The sequence below is a fragment of the Pocillopora damicornis genome, chromosome 14 (assembly GCF_964200805.1).
Source record: "Pocillopora damicornis chromosome 14, jaPocDami1.2, whole genome shotgun sequence".
In the NCBI taxonomy this organism is placed as follows: domain Eukaryota; kingdom Metazoa; phylum Cnidaria; class Anthozoa; order Scleractinia; family Pocilloporidae; genus Pocillopora; species Pocillopora damicornis.
In genome coordinates this window covers 1049463-1062381 of record NC_142683.1, presented here as the reverse complement: position 1 = coordinate 1062381, position 12919 = coordinate 1049463, and the positions used below count along the sequence as shown (strand labels likewise).

Here is a 12919-nt window from a genome sequence, read left to right as displayed (position 1 = left end):
AAAGGAAGCAAAGAAAATGAACACATGAAAGTTCTCCTTTATTGACAAATAATTAATATTTTCCGATTGTTTTTCTATTTTGCTCGAGAAAGTCAGTTGTCCCAATCTTGGCTCTTTAGAAGAATGAACACTGCGATTTTTAGAGATTTCAAAGATATTTAGAAATTATAGATTGAGAAAAACTTAGGATACAAGGAAATATTTTTAAATTTCTCAGCTTAGTGTCGTGTTAACCTCTATGGCAGAAATTTCGTGATGTTTGTCCGAATAATGCATTATTCTTGAGAAAATAAAATTTTCATTGATTTTGTTTTGAAAATTGTTTGTACTTTCTCATTTTCCCACGACTAACGTAGAAAGTCTGTCACACCACTCTTTATTTTAATCTAGCAAATGAAAATTGCGATTTAAACTCGGTTACTTCTTAATCAAAATCGGTGATATTTTGACACGTTTTGGAGAATTTTGCGGAAAGATTTTTCGGCGATTATTCGTGAGGTTTGCTTAAAGAGCTAATGCTCAACAATCCTTATTTGCTTGCGTGGGAACTTATAATATCTCAGATGTCAGATGTCAACTTAGTAGCGGGTTGCTATTTAATTTAGTTGGCCAGGATATTTACAAATTCAGACATGCTTAGTCTGACAAGATTAGATCAAACTCCAAAGCCGACGCTTTCATCGAAAGAAAGAATATACTGTTTGACTTAAGACACTTATCAATGTTTTCGATGGCAAGAAGATCCTGTCGAAGGTTTGACTGGCAGAAGTCAAGGAACCAATAAGGAGGCCTATTGGTTCATGTGCTCGTCCACGAATCGAAAGGCCTGGGTTTGAGATCTGGCCGAGGAGAATCTTCTCCTCTTTTATGCATCCCCTCCCCATGGGAAGGTAATAGGAGTATTGAAGATACCACCGAAAGTGGTGCAATGGAACCAGCTAAGGTAGAATTAACACGATACGGCATAGTAGTCTAAAGAGTCCTGGATCCTCTGTAAAAATTTCACGTGAGAAGCAGGCACTTTTGTGTAGACGTCCGTGGAGTGCGTGACAGGCCGGCTTTGTAGGGCACTTGAAAATTTTGTCGTCCAGTCAGACGCAACACGTATTTTAACTGTCATTTGAAATATGAACAGATCGTAGGGACGAATGCCAAATATAATTCGTCACCATTGATTTTGTCCATGACGCGTGTTATTCTGCTGTGATTTACAATACATCACGTGAAAGCCGGTTGACTTGGCACCGCCCATCACTGTGTGGTCAAAGTTGATAGCAATTCATTTTGCGCTTTGAGTGCGAAAGCTGCTAAAGATCAACACCAGCTACTTGACCTTGTTAACTATTGTAAGGATTCATGCTACCAGTTGAACATCCTCTCTTGTGACCTGAAAATTACTCGTGATTCAGTGGTTTCCTTCTGCGCTTTCTCTCTCCAACGGAATAACTTTAGTGCTGCGAGTCAGGACGTTCTCAGTGGGTAAGCTGTGAATTAATTGCAGTTAGGTTTTATTATTTTGTCTCAGTTACGAGCTTAGGGCTTTTTCTGCATGGTATAAAAGGGTATAGTCTTCGATATAGGCGATCTCTTGTGAACTCATCATTTTTGGAGATGTTCTTTAAGAATTATTCACAATTTTCCAGTTTTACTAGTTCGACGAAACAACTGTGAAAGCAGTCGAGGATTCTCAGATTTAGTGACCTTAGCACGCGCCACAAATGATCCTCTGGTGGTGTGGTTATAAAAAAATTATGCGAAATCGTGTGGGTGTGTTTTTTTTTCCTTATTTTTTCCTGATTTTTGTTTGTTTTTTGTCATGTCGGTTTTGTATCGAGGCTTCTGCAAAACTTCTTTGACAGCTGACGTGGAGAGTGATTGTGACATAACAAAATATTACCTCTGATTTCAAACCTTTCGATAAAGGCTGCCTTCGGTTCAATCGACTTTGATTAACAGATCACGAGGCACTGTAATTTTCTATCCACACCTAGGCAACTGGCACCATAAGATTTTATCTCAGCAGACCTTTTCATGTGGGAGTTGTTTTTCTTTTCTTTTTTTTTTTTTTCAATGTTTTAAGGAGTCATGTGGGTGTTGTATTAAAGTTTCTTTCAGACTTTTTTGACAGCCGACGTCGCGAGTGATTGTGCCACAACCAAATTGCTTCTGACTCTCAAAATTTTGGATAAAGTCTGCTGTTTATCCTACTTTGATGAAAAGAGATCACGAGGCACAGAGACTCGTGATTTTATCTCAGGAAGCCATTTCTTGTGGGTGTATTTTTTTGTCCGGACATGTAAGGTGTCAAATGTACCCGACCTTCCGTCAAGAACAGACCTCTGAAAACATAATCTATAAAATAAGAAAAAAATTTAAAAAAATTAATGGAAGTCTTTGGAAAGATACGATTTTGTTTTTTGTTTTCCAAAAGGATTTTTCACTGCTCAGTTGAAAGAAAAAAATTCTTGATTTTAATCTGATTTGATAGTAGAAAATGTAAAATCCCCTTGATCAATCGACGTACTTTTGAAGATGTCTTTTTTGTGTGTGTTTTCGGGACTATATTATTATCGCCTTGTTAGATTTAAAATACTTTGATTTTAAGAGAAGACAAAAAAGTGCCACTGAGAGAGGATATGAGATTTTAATGCAGACAAAGGTCCTCGCAATGACAAATAGGTGTAATCGTCTTTAGAGTTTAAAATCACTGTCAACCGTATTTATACTGCTTTTGATATCCGATATTTGGCGAATTTTCACTTTGGAGAACTAATCAAAGCCTTTTCCGGTTTTTGGTTGTGGCTAAAACAATAATATTGAAGTTATCAGCAATAGCCCATTTGCAAATTATCTTAGGCCTCTTTTCCAAAGCGAGTCCTTGTCCTTATCCTTTCAAATAATTAAAAGTTTCATTCACATGCAAATTAATCTCGTTTTCGCACGAAGGGTTGAGCACCAGGCACCAATGCAAAGGTTTGAGCATAGTTTTGAATATTTTCAGTCTCTCTCGCAGTCAGGGGATCTTGGGAATTTAGTTGTGATATTCTTACACGACGATAGGAGCGATTGGCCACATGAAACGAGACTACCGCACGAAATTCACGGAATAAGAATATTCATCATACAGCCAAAGGTTTACTTTTTTTTTTCATTCTAGACGTCTGGCATTGTTTAGAATTTTGGGCGTCATTAATTTTGAACGATTTAGTAAACGTGGATGGGAAACAGGGTTGCTTTTGATCGATACAAAAGTGGCTGTTCCAAGTTCGTTTTATCGAGCAAAGTTCACTTTCTTTGAGCACTTGATTTTTCAAGACAATCAGACAGTTAGTTGCCTCCGAATACTTATGAAATAAACGTATTGTGTTTCGTATAGTTTGAGTGCTAAAATTCGAGTATTTGATCTGTAACTACTAATCACGCACGACACATGTTTTGTTCCAAATTTTCAGCTTGTAACTTCTGAGTTTAATACGAATCTGAAAAACCCCTTTCCTTGTGTCCTTCTTAGTCTTAAATGAGTTTTCGAGTCCACTGTGATCTTCGATTCGTTTCTGTGTTCTTAAGATTACTGTTTCTCTATCGTGTTCTATTTTTTTTTTTAACGTATCAAACCCCTTTTACTGATTACTTCTGTGTTATTAAGATTAATGTTTATTTATTATATTTTTCTATTTTAATTCAAAATATCAAATCTCTACCGATCAGAGTCTGTGAAACATCCTGTCGCTCAGTTTTACAATTTCATTAGTGTTTTTGTTTATCTTGAAAAGTTGTGACATTTAGCCTTTGTTACCAACTCATTTTTATGTTAAAATGTGCGGATTTTCTTTGTTCTTCCCGGGGTGAAGGCTCTTTCCACTGGTTTTTGAATCAACATCGATTTGCTTTTATTTGAACGACAAAAACATTGCTCGAAGAAATAGCAAATCATTTTAGAGGTGAACTTTTTGTGTTTTATAAAATCTGAACTTTTTACTTTTAATTTTAATGAAGCCAAAAAAAAAAAAGTTAAAACTCTCCATCAACTCTCGAAAACTTGTTCTCAAACCGTCTACTGAAGCCATTGTCGTAAACAAATGCGTAAACATTGGACCAACCACCTTAAAGAAGGTTAAAGCTCGGCGATGAAACAACAGCATGTTTTATTCGTTCACTAATCGAGTTGTAAGCGTTGAAGCTTTTAACTCTTCGGATTGAGACCTGTCCTTTGCTAACGCTGCTAATTCGCATGTTTGGGTTGTACATCAATAAATTTGTCACTCAAGCAGGTTACCCTTGCCTCCTCATGTGATTTTTAATTAAACTATCTTCATTACTCTTGAGCAGTGTGTCCAAATGTTGAACTTGAACCTACGTAAAAAATGGTATAACCTTATATGAAGTTATTTAAAACCAAAGAAGACACAAAATAAGGTATACTTCGAATATGTCCTTCATTTAATGCGATTAGTTACAGGGTGGCTTAGCAGTTATCAGGGAATTATGAAATCTATTCTTTTGTTTGGGAAAACTTAAATCGATTAAAGTATAAACAAGTTAATAGCAATGTTGAACAAATTCTGTTTAATTTAGACCCTCATTTTGTATTAACCCCTAAAATTTCTTGACCGAAGCTGTGATTTACGCCTCTTTGTTTTGTCTCCAGTATTGTTTGATATTCGCGAAAGGGCGTCAGTACTATTTATTGAGATACAACACTGTAATTTCAGTGTTTGCTTTCGAAAGGCAACCCCAAGGGTCAACTCAAACGGCCCTTAAATTAAAGCTCTTACTGTGAGAGTGAAATAGAATACTGTCCTTTTAAGTTGTTTATTTTCATAAGAAAAGTCTTACTTGAAGTCAAATTCAATCTGTCTACCCTATCTTTTAGCCGTAAAATATTCCACTTCGTGTACAATTAATTCGGCGCATTTCAAGTCGTTTTTATATGGAAGAGCTTCAAAATTTATCAGGTGAACTTCATTAACGAGATAGTACTCTGAATTACGGTTGAAAGTGCTATAAAGACACTTGGTTAAGAGTGGCATTATTTTATCTTACGTAGAAGGGTGAAAAACTTTCTTACTGAACAGACTGTAGTGTTTTTCAAGGATTTCCAGCCCTGAGGAAAGCCGTAACTGTTTACGTGTAAAATTACGATTACTTTTTACCTGTGTTTTGCATCGCCTATCTTCTACTGATACGTCACTCGCCTTGCGCGTCACCCTCTTAGGTTGATGAATGAATGGCGAAGTGTTTTCCATTCTCAATCTAAGGTCAGTCCAAGGTATCGAAGAGAAATTTTATGCCAACAAGCGCCCGTGTAATATTCTCTATTTCTCGTGATTCAATGGTAATTATTTTAAAAAGCCTTTTGAGTTTTTAATTCTGGAAAGAAATTCTGGTCAATCGTTCTATCTTTCAACTGCAAGCTAAAACCTCGCTCCTTTCACATAATTAAGCTTCAGTTGGCGCTGGGTTACATTGGAATTCTGTTTCAAATTATATTCCAAACCCGCTGTGCGTTTATGACTCAACATCTGAGGTCTAAATGACGTATTAACTGGCGTTTTAAAAAAAAGCACGTTCGCTAAAAATGTTATAAAGAACGTGTCTTTGGTCTTTTTCGCCTTTTAATTGCAGCATAGGGAGAATTTTTCTGGCCCTCCATCAAAAACTTCCGGAATGCGATATGGTTTTTAAAAAAAACTTCTAATAAGCACGAGAAAACAGAAAACGAAGCGAGTGAAAATACAAAAGCAATTTAAAACACTCGTTAAGAATACAAAATTAAACCCAACTAGCGCGTGTCGAGTTCTTCCTCTCTTTGACAAACAGTGTTGTCAGCATGCTCTATACTCTCATAAAACACTGTACAAAAAGCCAATCAGAATCCTTGTTAGAATGGTCTAAATAATCTGATTGGTTGAATAAAACGAGAGTTATTACTGTAGGATTGTATTTCCAGGGACAGTTGGGAGAATAAATATCGACTCATTGAAACCGGATCCTGGAGGACCATCAAATGTTGATACCCATCGAGGGAGAGACTTTTCGTTAATATCTGCTATTAAATTGACGAAACAGAGGAAAAAATAATTCAAACATATACATATGTATTTACGTATGTTTTTATAATTACATGTGTACATATTCAAACAAAAACCTACCATGACATGAGCTATTAAATCGATCAGAAATAATCGGTGAAGTCAATGTTGACTTCCTGTCGTGTGTCACGATGGAATACATTATAAATGAAGTTACCCTATGCATTAAGCAGGCTAGACATTGCTCTCTAACCGCTAAGGTAGTTATGGTCTTACGAACAGGCTAAACATGATGTGAGTTACAAAATTGGACAGTCAGCGTTTGTAATGATTTGGGGGGGGGGGGGGGGGAGAAGAAACTGTTTACTTTTGCAAGAATTTTAATCATAGGATTTGCTGGAACTGTGAAATCCAACTTCGACACGATGCAAAAAAGGTGTTTAGCGCAAACTATGCTTTTAAAAATTTAAGTAGGTACCTTCATAACCACAAACGCCACGAGAAAAATAAATAATATTATTTTTATGACCATGGATCACTGTTGTCTGTGAATATACCCGTAAGCACTGAAATAACAGATGTAATTCAAGTTGGTGGTTCTAAAAATATAGTTGAAGATTCGAGGTTGAATACTAAATTACCAAAAGAAAACTGGCCTCAGGCATTTTAGATTAGTTTTTATGTTAAAATGCAGGATTTCCTCTTGAGCTTCGCCTGAGAAGACCAAAAAGGCCCTTTCTTTTAATTTTTGGGGACCTTTTTCAAGGAAGGCCCAAGAAAGGGAGTACCCCAAAAGGTATTTGCTCTTAAGTATTTGTATAATCTATTTTGTAAGACAGAGAAAGACAACCGGAACGGTAAGAGGCTATAATGTTTCTGGTAAGTTTTATATAGCAGCTGTCGTGTCGATCTTGTGCCCACTTATGTTTTGAATAGATAGTGTTAGATTTTTGCAGAATATTTTGCATCCCATTCAACGCTAATAATAAATTTTATTCGGCTTCAGTTTTTTGAATTGTAGCAATTCTGCAAAGCTGTGCTCAATAATAAACCCTGAGCATCTTATATATAGTGATAGGAAAGTATCTGGGACTTACAACAAACAGGCTATAGTGACTGAAAAGGGGCCGTCGTCTTTGATTCGAAGAGAAAGTGAAACAATATAAAATCCGATTATTTCTCTTGGGAGCGCAACCTGTTGGTACATTTTATGGTCAAATTCCAACATTAACCTAATTATTTCTAAAGCTTTAGAGCAGAGGAGCTTCTTTTGTTTTATCTAGTTGTGCGAGCTACGAATGTCTATTTTCCCGATTCGATGGCGGGGCTGCTAAATACCGCATGTTATCTTGTGCCTATTCTACAGCGAGTCAAAGGTCTGTGATGAATCAAAAAGTTCATTTGATATCAGTGCATGGCTTCAGATTCATTTTCAATAGCACAGGGAAGGAATGAGGCGCGATTTGCCTACTAAAATATGTGACCCGTGAATTTCTTCTTCTAGTTCGTGAAGACCTCAAGATTTCCCTAAAACCTTGTACACATAAAAAAAGATGATCTTTACTTTTATATACTTGACGCGTGAATGTTTCTAAAATTTGTGCGTGAAACGGCATTAGGACTTCTCTTTGCTACGCTCAAATTATGACGCCTATTGTAAACGTCACTTGAACCAGTACATGGCTGTCAAAGATCTAAATATCATTTGCACCATACGAAAAAAAACAACAACAGAGTTCATAATGTGAATTCCACGAATTGTTATCGATAATTTTTTTTCGTGTGTTTGATATCGCCAATCAGCTACTGACACGTCACTCGCCTTTCGTGTCACTCTGTCAGGTTGATGAATGAGTGGCAAAGTATCTGCCATTCTCAATCCGTGGTCAGTCCATGATATCGAAGACAAATTTCATACCTGCACTCGCCCCTGTAGTATACTCTATTCCTCGTGATTACTTGGTAATTATTTTAAAAGCCTTGTAAGTTTTTAATTCTGAAAGATAATTCTAGACAATTCTGTTTTAAATCATATTCCATACCCGCTGTGTGTTTATGACGTAACATCCGAGATCTTGATGACATATTTACGAGCGTGATAGTAAAACAAGAGAGCAAAGTACGTTACGAAGAACGTATCTCTGGCCTCAATCAAAAACTTCCGGAATGCAATATGGTGAAAAAAAAATAAGAACTTCGAATAAAAATATATACCGTTGCGTTCCACATCAAGTGACCTTGTCGTGAGACAACAGAACAAACTTATAATATCATCCAACTACCACGATGAACAGCAACCTACTTCATAACATTGAAATATATACCCGTTTTCAAAAACGTTGTAAATTCAAACATTATATTAAATAAATATATATATCTTTCCTTTTCTCATCAAAAAGAGACTAGAACACAAAAATTATGTATATTTAGTACATGGTTTCATATTGCAACGTTTTTGAAAACGGATGTATATATATATATATATTTTTTTTCATTAACATATTCAAACAAAAACCCGCCACGACGTGCGCTATTAGATCTATCAGATATAATCGGTGCAGTTAATGATGACTCCCTGTCGTGTGTCGCAGTAGAATACATTTAAAATAAATGACGTTTTGCATTAAGCAGTCAAGATATTGCTCTCTAAGCGCTGAGGTAGTTATGGTCTTGAGGACAGGCTAGGCATAATGCGAGATACATCATGGGACAGTCAGCGTTTTCTAATGATCGAGGTCGGTAAGTAGAAACAGCATACCTTAACAAGATTTTTAATCATGAGATTTGCTGGAACTGGAAAGTCCAACTTCGACATGATGCACAAAAGGTGTTTTGCACAAACTATGCTTTTAAAAATGGAAGTAGTTGCCTTCATAATCACAAACGCCACGAGAAAAATAAATAGTATTATTTTTATGCCTATGGATCACCGTTGTCTGTGAATATACCCGTAAGCACTGAAATGAAAAGTGTAATTCAAGTTGGTGGTTCTAAAAATATAGTTAGAAATTCGCTGTTGAATACTTAATTACCAAAGGAAACCTTGCCTCAGGCATTTAAAATCGGTTTTTATATAAAAGATGCAGGGTCTCCTCTTGAACTTCGCCTGAGAGGACCCAGAAAGGTTCCTTCTTTTAATTTTTAGGGACATTTTTCAAGAAAGGCCCAAGAAAGGGAGTACCCCAAAAGGTATTTGCTCTCAAGTATTTGTATAGTCTATTTTGTAAGACAGAGAAAAACAACCGGAACGGTAGGGAGCTATAATTTTCTAGTTATTTCTAGATCGCAGCTGTCATGTCGATCTTATGCTCAGTTATGTTTTTGAGTACTTTATTGCAAAAAGCAATTCCCAAAGATTGTGTTTCATTTTTCAGAATATTTTTCACCCCATTCGACGCTTATATTTAAATTTTATGCGGCTTTCAGTTTTTCGAATTGCAGCAAAAGTGCGCTCAAGAATAAACCCTGAAAATGAAGGAGAGTGACTTTGGTAGACTTTCGGTTAAAACAAAGGATTCCGTTTCTTCATTAATGCGAAAGGGAAGACGCAGCAGCTGGTTTGGAAGCGAAACAGATGCCTCATCGGCCAAACTCGTTCGTGTAATGAGCAAAACGAAGTTTTCTCTTCTAAACAATTTAAATTACTCTCTGCTACAAACTGCAGTTGATAACTAAGATACGCACAGAACTGATGGTAAATCGCATCATGTTCTCGTAAAGTAGATATGTTTCGCATTTTCAGACAATTGTGTTCATAACTTTTGACCTATATTTATATTTGATGATATGAGTTATCGCTGGCGTCAATTCTATTGTAGATCTTTGTGGTTGGGTATAATTTCATACGAAATTGGCTTTGAATTTTTTTTCGAAAGCTTTGTATGAGAATAGTGAACACATACTCCTTCAAAGCCTATCAGTTTTTCTGCTGTTTACCTTCGTTCTGGTGAATCAAGACTCAATTAGTTGTCGGAAGAATTAAATTTTCGATCTTTAGATCATCTTTCGAACCAGACGTCCACACATGAAGGTCTGCAGATTTTCCCTTCACGGAAAACAACAGTAAAATTTTCAATTTCAGTTATGTGTTGAAAATGGCACGCACACTTAATATAAAGATCTTGAGAGCCCTCTCGTCTTTCATGTAGAATATGATAATAATTTTTTTTTAAATTTTGCTTTAATATTTAACTAAAAAAAAATTTAACGACGTGCTTCCCGTAGCGACTATTTCTGTCGCAAAATATCTTATCTTTGATGCACTTTTTTTTCACCACTGTATCTGTCAGACTCGTTACAAATGCATTTTTTAGAGTATTTGCGGGTTCTTTAATGTACAGTGCGTTTCGAATAACTATTTCAAGTTGATCCCAGATGTGTGAGAAAAAAAAAAAAAACAAGGAATTTAGCTCGTATAGGTTTCGTTTTGTGTTGACCACTCTGTTTCTGCTCTGTGTGAAGTCTATCGCATGGCGTCATGCAGGAGTGGGGAAAAAGTCCCGGCCCAAAATATTTGAAGTACTTTGCAATCGTCGTTACTGCTGTACGAAGAATAATCTTTATATTTTCATTTTACCTGAGCTTTACGTGAAGAAGGACCCACGACCACCATTTATATTCGTAAATACACCATTCATACAGTGAAAACAGGATCGAAACATGATAAAATTACAAAATACTACAAAACAACGGAAAGAAAAAAAGCCTGATTCCTAACAATAATGTGTGAAATGTCTAAAGTCTTAAATAATGCTCAAGTGCTTTTGATTTTATTAAATCGAAATTAGTTTTTTTTACATTGTCAGTTGATTGCAGTGGTCCAAGAGCTTAGAATAACCAGTAAAAAAAACCTGTGAATATATCTGTGCTTTAAAAATATCTTGGGGAAAGTTAAAAACCAAACCAAATGTCTTTTGAAATAGTTATGGGCTCGAATCACTCCGGCATCACTCTGGCGTCAGCCATTTTCTGAATTGTGAAAAACTACCCATGTTTCAGTTACATTGTTATGTCTCGTTTTTTCTCAATATTTGTTATCAATAATTACTCAATCGTTTCTCGTTGTAAATCACTTTAGTAATTTCTCTTGAAGCGAATGTGGTTCCTCTTAGTTTTGGCTGTTATCTTTGGCATCTTTGTATTCGGACCTTATGCAAATTCCATAACTTTTGGTGAAGCCAAAAACACTTGCAACTTAGTTAAAAGTCGCAAGTACTTCGAATTAAAATGGATTATAGGTTAAGGACGCATTTATTTATGATTTTTCTTAACTATTTTTCTTTGTTTATATTAACCAGAAAGTTCTCAATTCCCAGCAGGAAATTATTTAAGTACTTAGGTCCAATTTCTTAAAGTACCATTTACGAGAAATATTTTAATCGAGAGCAGATCATCTCAGATCAACATCATCTTTTTGAAAAATAGTAATAAATCTGCTGAGGCATAATCAATCATTTACGATAAATTTTAAATTGAAATTGACGAGCCACTGGAATTCACTTTTGTAGGTCTTCTTTGTGAAATTTTATTTCGTGCCACGCTCGAGACATTTTATTAAGTTTTAATCTCGACCTAACAGAAGATAAAGTACCTTGACTCCGGGCTAATTGAAAGTTCTTGTATTTAAATCGTTTTTCTTTACAGGGCTAGAACACTTTCCGAGATTTTCCAGCTAGGTGGTGCCTTAGCAGATGTAAAGAGCTTTCACACTTCATGATCACATTTGGAAAGAACATTTTGAGGTAGGTTCCGTTCGAAAATAAATATATGAAAATTGTTTATTATAACTATAAAGGAGCTGTGAAGTTACTGTTTTGTTGTATTTAATATAAGTGATCCTGGTGGCGTTACTGATAGAATTGCCAATTTCATCTAAGCGCTGTGATTTTGAGCAGTTTGATTTTTAACAGATGTTAGTTAAAACGAATTTTTAAGAGTGCCTTTGGTGTTTGCTGGTCGTAGATAGATGTGTTCCTTTTTCTGACTTATTTCTGTACCTGCAAGTAAAGGCTACCAATTTGATCAAAGCTCACCAACCTTTTTTCAGAGGACTGTGATCTATACAGATCATTCTGTTAAAAGTATAATTTATTTTCATGGAATTTTTACATAAAAGGTCACGAAAAAACTAAAACGCCTTGTAAATATTTTCGTGCTTGTGATACATGGGCACCATGCGTATATCAATGCACGACAGGAGATGTACATTTCAGGAAATAGAAAGCTAATTCTGGATATTCTGCACTTAGCTTGCCAGAATCTCACAGTTTCTTCTAATCAGCTTATTCCGTTACCAAAATTTTGACGCTTTCTTAAGACAAGTAGCAGGTTTTTTAAAGGTTGGATTGCAATTCAAGATTTCCAGACTTAACCACTTTTTCAGAACTGTGTGACTGTTCATTATCATCCCGAAGATGTTTTAAAGAGTTTCTGGTAGATAATTAGTCATTTATAGTAATGAGATCCACATTTGGTAAAAATAGCTTACAGTTCAATGGAACTGAACCAATCATACTCACGTTAAAAATCAGTTTAGTGGCTATGGATGCACTAAATCCTCTTTAATTAAATATACTGCCGCTGTAAGTCGATAAGGCATATCATTTATTTTGTCATTTGCGCCTAAATCTGCTGGCTGTCAAGGACTTGTCAAACGACACTCTTTACTTTTCTTTAAAATTCAATTGCAATTTTGCATTCATTTCTTCTTTAAAAAGAAGACTTTTGTCGTAAGAATTTGCAATTAGATGGGGAAATTTTAAAAACATATTTCCTCGGCTGGTGTTCTTATAAAAGATTAGAAACCTGAAACCTGCATTATTGTAATTCATTATCCGAATTGTCTGCTTTTTGAGGTTACCAAGGGCCAGGATTCAAACCGTGCTAGA

General features: G+C 35.7%; 1 protein-coding gene across 3 annotated transcripts in view; it reads left to right on the top strand.

Moving 5' to 3' along the window:
* Window positions 1–1270: 1270 nt before the first annotated feature.
* LOC113671545 (neuropeptide Y receptor type 2) overlaps window positions 1271–12919 on the top strand; it is a 44188-nt gene continuing 32539 nt past the window's right edge. The window contains exons 1-3 of one of the 3 annotated variants that reach the window (XM_089194181.1): window positions 8668–8771; window positions 9178–9221; window positions 11676–11773. The gene's annotated coding sequence lies outside the window, so the exon portion shown is untranslated. Of the gene's footprint in view, window positions 1480–8667; window positions 8772–9177; window positions 9222–11675; window positions 11774–12919 lie in introns of those variants that run through there. The other 2 variants (XM_089194180.1, XM_089194183.1) reach the window with 2 other exon arrangements.